Raw genomic sequence first — 12685 nt, 5'->3', positions numbered from 1 at the left:
CTCTCTGAAAGTTCACTGGGAACTTTTAATACCAATTTATCAGGGTTGCAAATACACTAATCCTGAGGTTTAACTTCATGTAATGCCTTCTGGAAGGTCCTAGGAAGGAAGAATACTTGACTAGTAGTTCAAGAAGGAGTAAGCTGAAGGAGAGTGTAATAGCTACATATAATACTGCCTCCTTCCCTACACCCAATTTCATTATAGCTATTCAGACACACCTATCATTCTATACCTCAGAGGACACTGTCTTCAACTGATGGCTGGAGCAAACTCTATACAAACATACAATTTAAAATTCTATAAAGTGCTTTAATTCTTTTAAAAATCCATACTTTTAAGTCCTCCTACCCCCACCCCCTTCTTGTTCTAAAGTCATGGCTACCCAGCTTACATTATATATAATACCCCAGTATATACCACACTGGGACAGCATTAGCACTAAGGAAGCCTGCAAGATAATGTAGGTGCTGATGTTCTATTTTCTGGTTTGGCCACTAAGGACACTGGAGGAATTTGGGGGTTTGTTTTTTTATTGGTTTGTGGTATTGACTATGTAACCTTAGGAATCCTTCCTGAGGCACATGTCAACTTGAGGTTTCTTATTATTTCCAGCAAATGAGAAGATCATTGAAACCCTTTCTGTAATACAATTACATTTTCTGTCACAAGGAGAGATTGACAGATCTAGTAACAAAAAGGAATTTGAAAATGAGACAGAATGTGTTACTGAGTTTACCATATTATTCCCTTGACATTTTTAAACAAGTATGATGCTTCTAGATGGACCTCAATATGAATTCTAAACACTAAGGGTGGATACAGACATTCAGAGAGGTTAGTTCATGTTAAAATGGCCACCCAAACTAATTTAGTATGCCCCAGTGCAGACCTTACACTGAGATCCCTAGTTAGGTCCACCTAATATGGCCCACCAGCCCACCAAGCACTGTCATCTGGCTCACAGGGCCCCCCAACAAACTGTGCTCCACCCAGCCCTTCCATCCACAAAGGTGGGAGTGAGTCACCAACATGTACACCCGCACCCCCAAACATACCCTATTGCCTCACTCCCATCCTCATGGGCTGAAGGGCCCCGCCTGGCCGACGTGCAGCTTCTGGGTGGGGCTACTGCTTCCGCTGCTGCAGCAGCACCCAGGGACCCACTCCACTTCCCTTGTCTCCTGCTGGCTCCAGGCAGTGGGTAGGAAAGCAGCAGGGGTGGGGCTGCAGCTGGTGGTGGGGGCGTGGTGGCAGCATGGAGCTGAGGTGGGCAGCATGTGGGTGTGAGCGAGGGTGGGGGATGTGGAAACCCCCCATACTCCCCCCATGGTGTAGCAGCAGGTGAGGCACTCAGGGTGCAGGTGCCCAGTAGGGTACTGCTCTGGCCAGCGCTGCACATTGGGACAAGGGGCACAGCCTCCCCTGGGCTGCCTCTATTGCCAGTGCTTCCTGCTACTCACGTGCAGCCCCTGCACTCACTGGACACAGGGAAGGAAGCCCCACATGCTGGAGCCAGGTACCTTCCCTGCCAGGGCTGCACAGAAATGGAGAGAAGCCCCACAGGCTGGAGCTGCCTGCCTTCCCCACCACCCAGGGCAAGGCACCTGGGGCTTCCCTTCCCTGCAGTGCAGCCCTGGCAGGGAAGGCACCTGGCTCCTGCATCTGGGGCTTCCCTCCCTGCTGTGCAAGCACAGGGGCTTCGCATGAGGGGCAGGGAGTGCTGGCAATACAGGCAACTGCGTGGAAGCTGTGCCTCTCACTACAATGTGCGGCACTGGCTGGAGCCACAACCTGCCAGGCACCTGCACACTGAGTGCCCTGCCTGCTGCTGCACCACCCTCCCTTATACCCACCGCCAGCCCCCACAATCCCCCATATATACACAACCCATCCCCATATACACACACTGCCCATACACACCCCCATACACACACACACCACACAATATACAAAACTAAGAATTTATTTTTGAGTTATTATGCAATCACCTACATACCTACACCTGCAATGCACTACACAAACACAAATCATAACAAAGATATTTTGTAATAAGACTAAAATATGTTATAGTAGGTGTTTGACTTTTAGTGCATGATTTAGTTTTTTTCTGGTTCTAATATGGCACCCCCCCCCCAAAGGAGTATTTGGGAGGGTGCAAATGTCAGGGGTTATGGGTGGGACTTCCAGTCCCAAGATGGTGGCAAGGGGGCGCAACAAATGTCAAGGGGCAGGGCTACTCATGTGGTTCTCGATAGCTCATCAAAGCGGACCTCCAACCAAAATAATTACCCACCCCTGATCTAAGTGTACATTGTACAAAAATTCTAAAAAAGATAGGTTGATCTAAAAATGGCTGACCAAATCTAAGATAACCCTACCTCTGTAATGGTCTAACTTAGATTGAGTTGGCCATTTTTAGACCGATCTAACTTTTCCAAACTATTGTACAGTTTCCAGCACAGCCCCATAGCTGAATAAGCCCAGTTGCTGGCCCCAACCCCAAGGCTGGGCTTTTCCTACCTGCCTCCCTAGTACTGGGCTATTTTTAGCCCCCTGGACCTTCATCCCAGTCCCAGGCAGACAACCCCTGCCCATAGACCAGCCAGTCTCCCCAGCCCACAAAACCCTCCATCCCACAACCTGCTCCCAGTGCCAGTTTTATCAGAGTTTGCTGATGCTGGGAGCCAAGAAAATAAGTCCTAGTGGGGAAAGGGGAGGGAAGGATGGGAGGGTAGGTTCTTAGGGAGCCTAAAAATAACCCCCAATCCTGAGAGGATGTGCTTAGTGGTAATGAGCTGTAATGTATAGACAATTGGCTTATTCCAAGAGGTAGCAACATTTTTATACAGCGCTATAGGAGAAGCGCAAGTCTCCTATCACTACAGCCATGGCATGTTAGTATAATTTGTTCTTCACATGGAAGACTTTATAAAGTTTAAAGTGTGCTATCCATATCTCTATGATGCAGCTGAATTTTATGGCAAAGTATTACCCAAAACACGTGACTAAATGATAATTTAATGCAGTTCCTGAGTTATTACAATGATCTAAAGGTTTCAAAAATGTCTTTACATAAACAAAACCAGCAATGAATTCTATATAATGACATGATTGTAGGCGTCAGACAAGCAACAACAAAAATTATTTAATCATAAACATGGCCTGCCAGCACTATAACATTCACCTACAAAATGTTATGTATTTTTTTGCTAAATATTAGATTATAAACACTTCTCTATGCTGCAGATTAAAAGAGCACAATAGGAATGTTCATAATGAACAGGCCACCTGAAAATATTTTCACAAACATGATACCTCAAGGGTTTTTTTCTGTTCACTTTCACATTCAGCTCCTTCCCAATGTTTTGTATGACTTACATGATTCACAACAGAATGTGCTCAATATGCAGGAGCAAAGTAGGAGCAAACATAACATTTCATACTTTTATCAATCTAACTGAAGAACCTCTGCTGATATCAACTGGAGTTTCATTTATAAAATGTTCTATAATGTGTCTGTTCCAAAATAAATGGCTATCACCCCTACAACTTAATTAGCCAAAAAATACTAAGGTACTGAACTTATGGCTAACTTACTCCTTTCTTTAGCTAACAAAAGTTAGTCAGTTCTAGACAATTACATTTCAATCTCTGGGGAACAGATAGCTCCCATAGTTCAAGTCTATGCACGCTCTAGTTCATTAAGAATAGAAAAAAATATTTGCAGCCAGTTCAGGCACAAAATTGCAGTTTGCTACCTCAGTTGCCCATAGTGAGTGTCACTTAGAGGTCTTTAAAATTGTTAGTTAGATTGCTTCTTAACAACCCAACAGGAAAAAACAAAAAACGCAAAAAAGAAATTACTTTGCAGGATGCACATCTATTGTAATTTGCACCTCAGTGAAAAAGAGTCTCTGGGGAGGTAATGAGAAAGATTAGTGAACCACTTATTCTTCCCACTTTAATCAACCCACGTTCTTCATTAATTCTCTCAAAGTCCTTCTCCTCTCTTATACTCCTTATTCCACACAGCTCAACCATTTGCACCACAGAGGCTGGACATAACTGCTCGCCAGTTCATTCCACCCAGTTCAAAGCTGCAAGTAGCAAAAGAAAAAGATCTTTTTTTACTGCTCAGCTGTGTTTACTTTTTACTGCCTGAAGCACCACTAATGTCCTTCAGATCTGTTTATTTTCCATCCGCTGTCTGCCCAGCAGCACTAATGCAGTCTAGAAAGCTTTGCTCCTGCCAGTCACAGCTGGAGCCATGCTCAGCGTCTACTGGAATATGTCAACACAGTTGCAGGTGGGCAGGCAGCACAAAATAAACAAGCATGAAAACCTAGGGTTAGAACACAGGTAGAAGTGGCACTGAGAGGCCTAGGAACAGAAGTCAGTCTCATAGACTAGGGACAGAAATTACACATAAACCAGTTTAAGTGACTGGAAATGGGTTTCAATCAGAAGATGACAGAGGTTCAGTGCACATAAAATGCTTTCAGAATGGCAAAACCCAGTTTTTGGATGTAACTGATTTAGGTTAAACCAGTCTGTCAGACTTTGGAGCCAGATCTCCTCCCAACTCAAGTTACCTTGCAGTCCCCCAGCATCCCAGAATGCTTTGCAGCCCTCAGAAACATGGCTCTTACTTTTCTGCTCCATCCCTGTGCCTACATGGCACCATCCCAGTGCTGTCACTGCTCCCCAGCCTGCATCCTGCTTGCACCTGTCCACCCTGGAGCCAACAGAAACCTTCCCCTCCTCCTCCTCCCCCTCCCCATCTTCCCCCTGCCCTGTGCAGATGGGTAGCTTGGCTCTGTTGCCACCACAGGTGGGAAGGGGGGAGGTTTCCCCAGGCCAGATATCTTCTTAAAAAGTCAGGCATCAAGGTAGGAGGAGAGCCCCACACCTCAGGCGGCTTCCTCCGGCCCAGCCAGGGGTCCCCCAGCCTGGAGTTGCCTCACCCTGGGGGAAGCCCCATGCTGAGGTGGGGAAGCATTCAGCTTCCCTGTGGCAACAGCTGAACAAAGCCTCCCAGCGGAGGGGGAGGGGAGGTATTCCCCTCAGCTCCTCAGGTCAGAGCATCCCTGGGCTGGGGCACCCCAAGCCAGAGAAAGCCTCAAAGCATGGGGCTCCTCCTGCCACCCCCCCCCCCCACATGGGAAGATGCCTGATTCAGGAACCAGCACTAGGATGGGGTATCCTTCTCCCACCTCCCACTCGAGGGGATAGCAGGGGGTTGGGGGCATATGCTGGACAGCCAATCAGGAGTGTTCCCCACTTGGATGAGTTAGGCTCAGCAATGGCCAGCAGGCAGGGTAGCATGGTCAAGCACCCTCTGCCTTCTGGTCCAGGCCAGTGCAGGTCTCTACCTGCCTTTTCCAAGTAAAAACTGAACATGAGTTTAACAGGGAGACTCGTTGCAACCCTGTTACAAAGGTATTTTCAGTATTTACTCTCCAGGAGTCTGGGGGATGAAGTGCAGGGTGATGATGTCATCAGGTTGCATTGCTCAATTTGAAAACTCCCACACCAGGAGGAAAAAAAATGAGAACCAGAAATGAATGAAGGGAGGAAACAGCTAAAAATCTGCCAGCAACAAAGTTAGTTCCCTGGAAGGGGCCAGAGAGTGAAGAAGTGGCCAAACATGGTTACTAAAATCTGCTGGGAGGTGCAGAACATTACTAAAATATAGAGACAGTGAGATGCTGCTCAGATATGAGTGGAGAAGACTTACTGATGAGAGCTGGGTGAGTTATCTTCTTAAAGCAAAAGGTAGCAATTGATCTGGATATAAAAATGCTAGACACTGTGAAAAATGTATAGAATATTTGACTTTAGATGAACTATGTAATAGCCAGAATACTTATCAAAGTCACTTTAAATACAATCTACTTTGGTTCTAAGTGAGCCCTTTTTGTAGTGGGAGTACTGCTATAATAATCCCAGATGTAAGTCACTGGCCTCCGTTTATATGCTAGTAAGCTTTCTTTTGTTTAAAATTGTCTATATTTTCCCATCAAGACACGGCAAGTAAGTTATCAAAAGGAGGACCAACTACATATTTTCCAGGCAAGCCAAAAGAGTTTGTGAAGCTCCCAGAATACCTGTCACAAAGTGATGCATTGGCTGGGAACCCAACAGTGGGCCCAAGTTAAGAACATCTGACAGTGTAAAAATCATGGATCAGGTAGGGACTGATATGGCCTCTGGCCTGGCAGCAAGCTCAGTGTTACTCTGAGAATACAGACCAAGATGGAAGAGCTGGTGTGGGTAAGGGCTCAGGAGGCAGAGGCCAGAATTATGATATTCTCAAGCCAGCAGGTGTTAAGTGAGAAGCTAGAGGCTAGACAAATAGTCATGGCACTGGGATCCAAGAGTGTTAGGCTTCCTACGATGATGACTGAAGGCATTTGAAAGAACAGCTATAACAGCTGGATGGGGCCCATCCGGGTGGGCTAGTCAGCTAGGTCCTTTACTTATAGGGCCAGCACAAGCAGCTTATAGGGCATTATCTAGAGGAGAAGCAAGAGACTATGAAAAAGTAAAGAATGCAATATTATATCAGTTAGAAGTATCACCAGAATGTTATAGACAGCGCTTTTGGCCAAAGAAAAAAACAGAAGAATTTAGACCAAATGTTAAAAGATCTACTTTAAAGGTGGATTCAACCTGAGGATAAGACAGTGATTAAAGTTCTTGATATATTTGCATTAGAACAGTTTCTTATGGACTTAAGTGGAGATACCCAGAGATGGGTTAGAAAACATCAGCCAAAATCCATGGAAGAAGACCCACATTTAGCAGAGGCATTATGGCAGCAGAACAAGAAACAAAGCCCAACAAGGTGGGAAAAGTGGGAAGTTCTACTTCAGCTGGTCAGAGTGATTTCAGGAATTGGAGGCAAAAAGTAGAAATTGCTAAGATGCCAAGCTGAGAGAGTAAGAATTGGGAACTGAGAGTAATAATCTGCTATGGATGTGGAAGTTGTGGCCCTATTGCAAGATTTTGCCCTGAAAAGGTAACAGGGGATCAGTCAGGGGATATACCTAATGAAGAAAAAATGGATTGTGGTTTTGACAGACATAAAGGACCATGGAAAAGTACAAAACCTATAGTAGATGTTAAAATTGGGGATCTCATAATGGGGGATCATACTGATTGCACAGAAACAACAGAAAAAGCAGATTTGATTGTTCCCTAGGAGGGGGGAAAGAAAACACCAGTGAGTATAGTTTGCATGTATGGGGCTTCATATACCTATGAAAGATGTCAGTTAAGATGGATGGTCATGGGTCATACTGAGGACCTTGCAGTTGGGCTGGCAGAGACTTTACCATGCCCTATGCTGCTAGGAGTCTGTTGGCCTTACCTCCAAGAGGTGGTGCATCCTTCTGATTCTCATATACTTAATAGAATACTAGGACATAGCTAAAGACGCTTTAGATCAGTGGTTCCCAATCTGTGGTACGCGTACCACCAGTAATATGCATACAACGTGTCAGTGGTATGCGTTAACAGATTTATTATAATTACTTTATATGACAAAACTTTGCTGGTGGTACTTAAAGTTGAACTGAAAAGTTTGCTGGTGGTACTTAAGGTTGTATCATTTTAAATTGGTCATGCACAGTCTGTCAGAATTTGAGAACTACTGCTTTAGATCATTCTGCAAGATGAATTTACTGCCAGGTTTCTGCCTTCCTGATGTTCCTCTAAATAGTTTTATTGGGTGAGAGATTCCTCCTAAGGTGACGTAGACCAGTTGATACTTTCCCATAAAGGAAAAGTGAACATGGAGCACAAGAATTTAGATAGCAGAATGACTAAATTTCCATTATATTGTTCTATATAATTCCATGCCCTCTGTACCTTTTTTCAGATCAAACTTTTAGACTTGCACTGAGTTTAAAGAACCCCTGTTCTCATGACGAAGGTCCATCTTTTGGTTCACTGAGATCTCCCATTCAGAGACCGCAGGATGTAGTGCTGTAGTCTTCTTCTGGACATATGGTTCCCATTGACTTCAACAGAAGCCCTCTTCATCCTTCCAGAAGCAGGATTTGGCCTTTAAGATATAACAATCAATCTGTTTTCAAACCACTCAAACCACCAACATAAGAAACAACTGTATAGATCACTGTTCCTATCCTCTCAACTTGCTTGATATTCATCATCAGAAACTGGTAGTGGTGATGCAGAACTAATCCTTTAATTCACATGAATCCCAGATCTTTCCGTATGCACAACATAAATCACTTATGGCTAACCATGTTCTCACCTTGAACTATTTTTAAATGTACATTTTAATTAGGTTGGTGTTTTCACTTCAAATAAGTTGGTCTTTTCATTTTACAAATATTTGGAAATATCTGACACTTTCATATTGTGTGCTACACAGGATTTCACTTGGACTGCATTTGCCTTGAGGAATCAAGCCATCAGTTTTCTATTTTCAATCTTTATGACTAGGAATTTGCCAGATGTGACAAGGGGCACCAAAAGTATAGAATTAGCTTAAAAGAAAAACAGATGATGTAGTTCTTTATTCTGCTCAATTTACTAACACCTTATTCTGGAACATTTCTTTTGTGGCAGATGACAAATGACGAGACCTGTGGATGATGAGATGCAAAGCTTTTATACGCTCACCTGTAATGTTCTGTTGGAAGAAAGTATTAGAAGCACTGTCTATGTTTTAGGAATTGTTCCTGAAATGTCTAAAGGAACATTATGAGATCATTAAGCTCCCCTGGTTACCTTCCACACTAAAAATTCCATATTGCTCTAGTCTCAGCACATTTCCCAGGGAAGACTGGGGAAAATTCAAGGTTTGATTCTTATCTTTGAAGCCTTCTGTTGGATTGGTCTAATTTACCTAAGGGACCATCTCAGCCTTCATGATCAGGGCTTCTCTTGCCAGATGCATTCCACTGAAACAATGGATGTGTCAACTCCATGAATAGAAGTTGTGCATACTGAAAACAGAACAATTGTTGTGAGTGTTCATAAATCTGGAACTCTTTCCCAGAGTTTATCAGAATTAATATAGATCCCAGTAACTTCAAAGCACAGCACATTTCCATCCGGTGATATCATTAAATCTTATTCTGTGAGATCTTTTAGGTTTTTTCTGCTCTTTGTAAATTTGATATTGGTCATTTTAAAGTGGGACTGTAAAGGAGGACAACCACTTCTATGCTAACAACATTAAGGCCAGGTACAGACACTATACTTTTAGGCTAGGAACAGAAATTACACATAAACTGTTATAAGTGATCAGAAACTGGTTAAAATCTGTAACACAACAGAAGTTCAGTGTGTATAAACCACTCTCAAAATACCCAAAACCGGTTTAAGATAAACCTGGATGGCTGTAATATCAGACTTAATTGATTTAAGTTAAATTGGTTCATTGAAATTCTGTCCCAAATTCCCTCCAGATTCAAATTAATTCACAGTCCCCCAGCATCCCATGATGCTTTGCACCTGCTCTGCAAACCACTCCTCCTTTCCCCTTCACAGCATGGATCAGATAGCTTGGGCCATGGCTATCTGCTCTGGCCATGCAGGGAGGTATGCTCTCGCACTCCCCAGCTTCTGCCCTAGGCCACTGCAAGCAGGTAAAAGCAAATGCCTATAAACTTGTTTAATCCATGTAGGTTTGATCCATGTAGGTAGACTAACTTGTGAAGACTGAATCCATTCAGCAACAGGTTTTCTGACTGTCTGTACTTAGCCTTACCGGCATAAGTGATCGGACACTGGTCTATACCCATAACAGAACAGAATTTTGGCACACAGACTGGTTTAAACATGGCAGAACTTGGTCTAAGATTTGCCCCCCCTCCCCCACCAAAGGGTGACTGTGCATTCCATTTGCTACCACTTTAACCTACGCTGCTTACAGAAAACCACACAACAGATCAATTCTGCCTCAGACTTTTTGAATATATGTACCTAGCCCAAATGTTATAGTAACTGACAAGCCCTAAAATTTTAAATCCATCCAACACTACCTTTGTTGGCTACAAATGACCAACTCACAGGATCATCATAAAATTCTAGTTTATTAGATGGATGCAAAAGTCAGATCATAAACCTTGGGGCTGATCCCCTCAAACACACACACCTTCACACACAGAGACACACAGCAGCTATCTATGAACACTAAACACTGGTGTCAAGATATACCTATCCCCAAGCACTGGAGTCTGCCATCAATGACCAGTTGAGGCTTCTTTCAGTGAGATGTTGGTTCAGAAGGGGGTCGCTGACTGGTCCTTCTGGCTGGGCAGGCAAGGTGCTGGTCAGGTCAAAGAAGGAACCACTGGGGGTCATTCTTCACCGTCTTTTATCCCTCTCTGGCAGACTTTGATAACTCCCCAATTTTCAGGCTCACCCAATCCAAGGGTCATTGACCTCATGGGACATCCCCCTTAGTGGTTGCTGGATGGCAGCAGTCAGCCCCAGGGGTCACATACACAGGTACACTCAGTCTCGGGAGTCCGTTGATGAAGTTTGATTAATTCACTGCTGTAATTAATAGGGCTCTGGGAGCGGTTGATGGGGGGTATTCTGTCCCAAGGTTTGGTCTTTGGCATTGATTAGTTCAAACCAGGGCTTCTGAACCTTTAACAGTGATGTTTCAGGGAGTTCCTGGGTCTGTATTGATCCTTTCCTCTCATTAATCTGTGGTTTTGTAGGTGTTAATTGCCACTTGTTAATTTGTTATCCTGGCTAAATACTGTGTTATGCAATCAATTAAGATTCATTCAGGGACCTGCTCAATACAGAGAAGTCACAGTTTGATTCCTGCCCTTGCTAACATTGTTACATGGTATAACTTACTTTTAAACTTAAAGTACATTTGTTTCAAAGTTCAAAAGCATAGAATATAAAACATAAAAGGGTGAAATGAATAGACCAAATACAATGGGGGGGGGGGGGAAAACAACATACTAATGCAGAATACTATTTTATACCCATAAAAGCATCTACAAACTATATTTTTATTACAAGTACATCTTATATTCTATAATATTATTATTATTATTATTATTATTATTATAAATAAAAGAAGAAGAGGGAGGAAGGAAGAAAAGGTAGAAAAGAGAAAGCATCCCCAAAAGGGGGAAAATATTGCAAAAGGGGCTTTTGCCATATGGAGGGGCTTCACACTGGAGTGGGGGCAGGCAAAAAAAAAAAAAAGGTTTCTTGCTACACCTATATCTCATAGTGTTCCTACTAAATAAAGAAATTAAAACTAAAAAAAAGGAAAGAAAGAAAAGGGCCAGAAAAAGGAGAGGGATCTAACAACAATGGAGAATGGAATATTAACATTTAACTTGAAGTTTTTGTCAGTTTTTCTACCACCTCAGTTTCAGTACATGGATTTTATTTCATGTACTGAATTTCACATAGTAGCATGTATGTTTGGCGTTTGAGGTCAACTGATTTAAAGAGAAAGAGGATTGGCAAATACTGCCTAAAGAATGGTCCAGGTTTCTACTATTATTTTCACAATGGGTTTCATATGTAAGAAATAAACTAGTTTGCTTTATTTAAAAAAAAAAAATAGAAACTTTGAATACCCTCCTGTCATTGGGTTCAGCCAGCTGTGTCATGACCGGGGATCCTGGTTTTCTCGGGGGGGGGGGGAATCCCGTTTTCAGATTTAAAAAAGAGTAACCCAAAATCCACATTTATGATCTATGATTTAAATGAAACACCACTCATATATATATATGAGTGTGTGTGTGTGTGTGTGTGTGTGTGTGTGTGTGTATATATATATATATTTGTGGAGTTTCATTTTAATCACAGAAAAATGTGGATTACTTTTGTTGAATCTGAAAATTGGGGATTTTTTAATTTAACCAAAGAAAACCAGAAACTTTGATCATGACTAAATTCTCAGCTGGTGCAAGCTAATGCAGTTTCAGTGGCTTCAAGGGAACTATGCTGATTTACACTACGTGAAGACCTAATGCTCCAAATGTAAATTTTGATACTCTTTTGACTTTTAGTTTTTATCAAAGATTTATCAAATGTACAGTTAATCTTCTATAGAGGTGAAGTACCTTTGCATTCATCTGCACAAAACATAGGCCAGACTGCTTAGAGGCACTGCTCTACTTTCTTACTCAAGAGAGGTTGAATATCTCTGCATTCAAGCTTTTCCTCATTGAAGGAACTAGAACTTCTGACAGGAATATCTTGTTTCTCTGCTGTCTCACTGACAATATAATTAAGATCTAACTTAGTCATTTATGTTATTCAGTCCAAAGCTGAGCTTATGACTTACAAGCCAAAATCATTTCTTAATTTACTACACAGACTTCTGACAGAATAGAGACAAACTTGAATGCCACTCTCTTTACTATCTAAATATAAATTAAACTTCTTGCAGTCCATCCACTAACAAAACTAATTTAAACACTACCCGTTCTTATAGAAGAAACTGGGAAAGACAACAAACTCTCATATCCAGACAGTTTGCCCAGGAAATCAAATCCCTTCCCTAATCCAGAATTGGCAATTAGTAAAACCCTGTGTTGCCTAGTGAAAGCATGCAGGGAATCCAGATCTTACACCTAAATCAGACCCTAGTATCTTTTCCCGAGGGACAGAATTGTTCCCAAAGTGCCCCAAGAGTGAACATGTATGGCTGAGGAATCTC

The 12685-nt window shown here is 42.6% G+C and overlaps 1 long non-coding RNA gene across 2 annotated transcripts in view; it reads left to right on the top strand.

Annotated features, from left to right (window-relative positions):
* Positions 1-12685, top strand: part of LOC109285001 (uncharacterized) — a 138624-nt gene that overhangs the window by 111790 nt on the left and 14149 nt on the right. Inside the window, exon 4 of one of the 2 annotated variants that reach the window (XR_002092673.2) lies at positions 8602-9136. The exons of the other annotated variant lie outside the window; for it this stretch is intronic. This is a non-coding gene — a long non-coding RNA (uncharacterized LOC109285001). Of the gene's footprint in view, positions 1-8601; positions 9137-12685 lie in introns of those variants that run through there. 2 annotated transcript variants of the gene reach the window in all.

Source organism: Alligator mississippiensis, chromosome 1 (assembly GCF_030867095.1).
Source record: "Alligator mississippiensis isolate rAllMis1 chromosome 1, rAllMis1, whole genome shotgun sequence".
Classification (NCBI taxonomy): Eukaryota; Metazoa; Chordata; order Crocodylia; family Alligatoridae; genus Alligator; species Alligator mississippiensis.
Note: the sequence above shows the minus strand (reverse complement) of the source record. Positions and strands in the feature narration are given on the sequence as shown.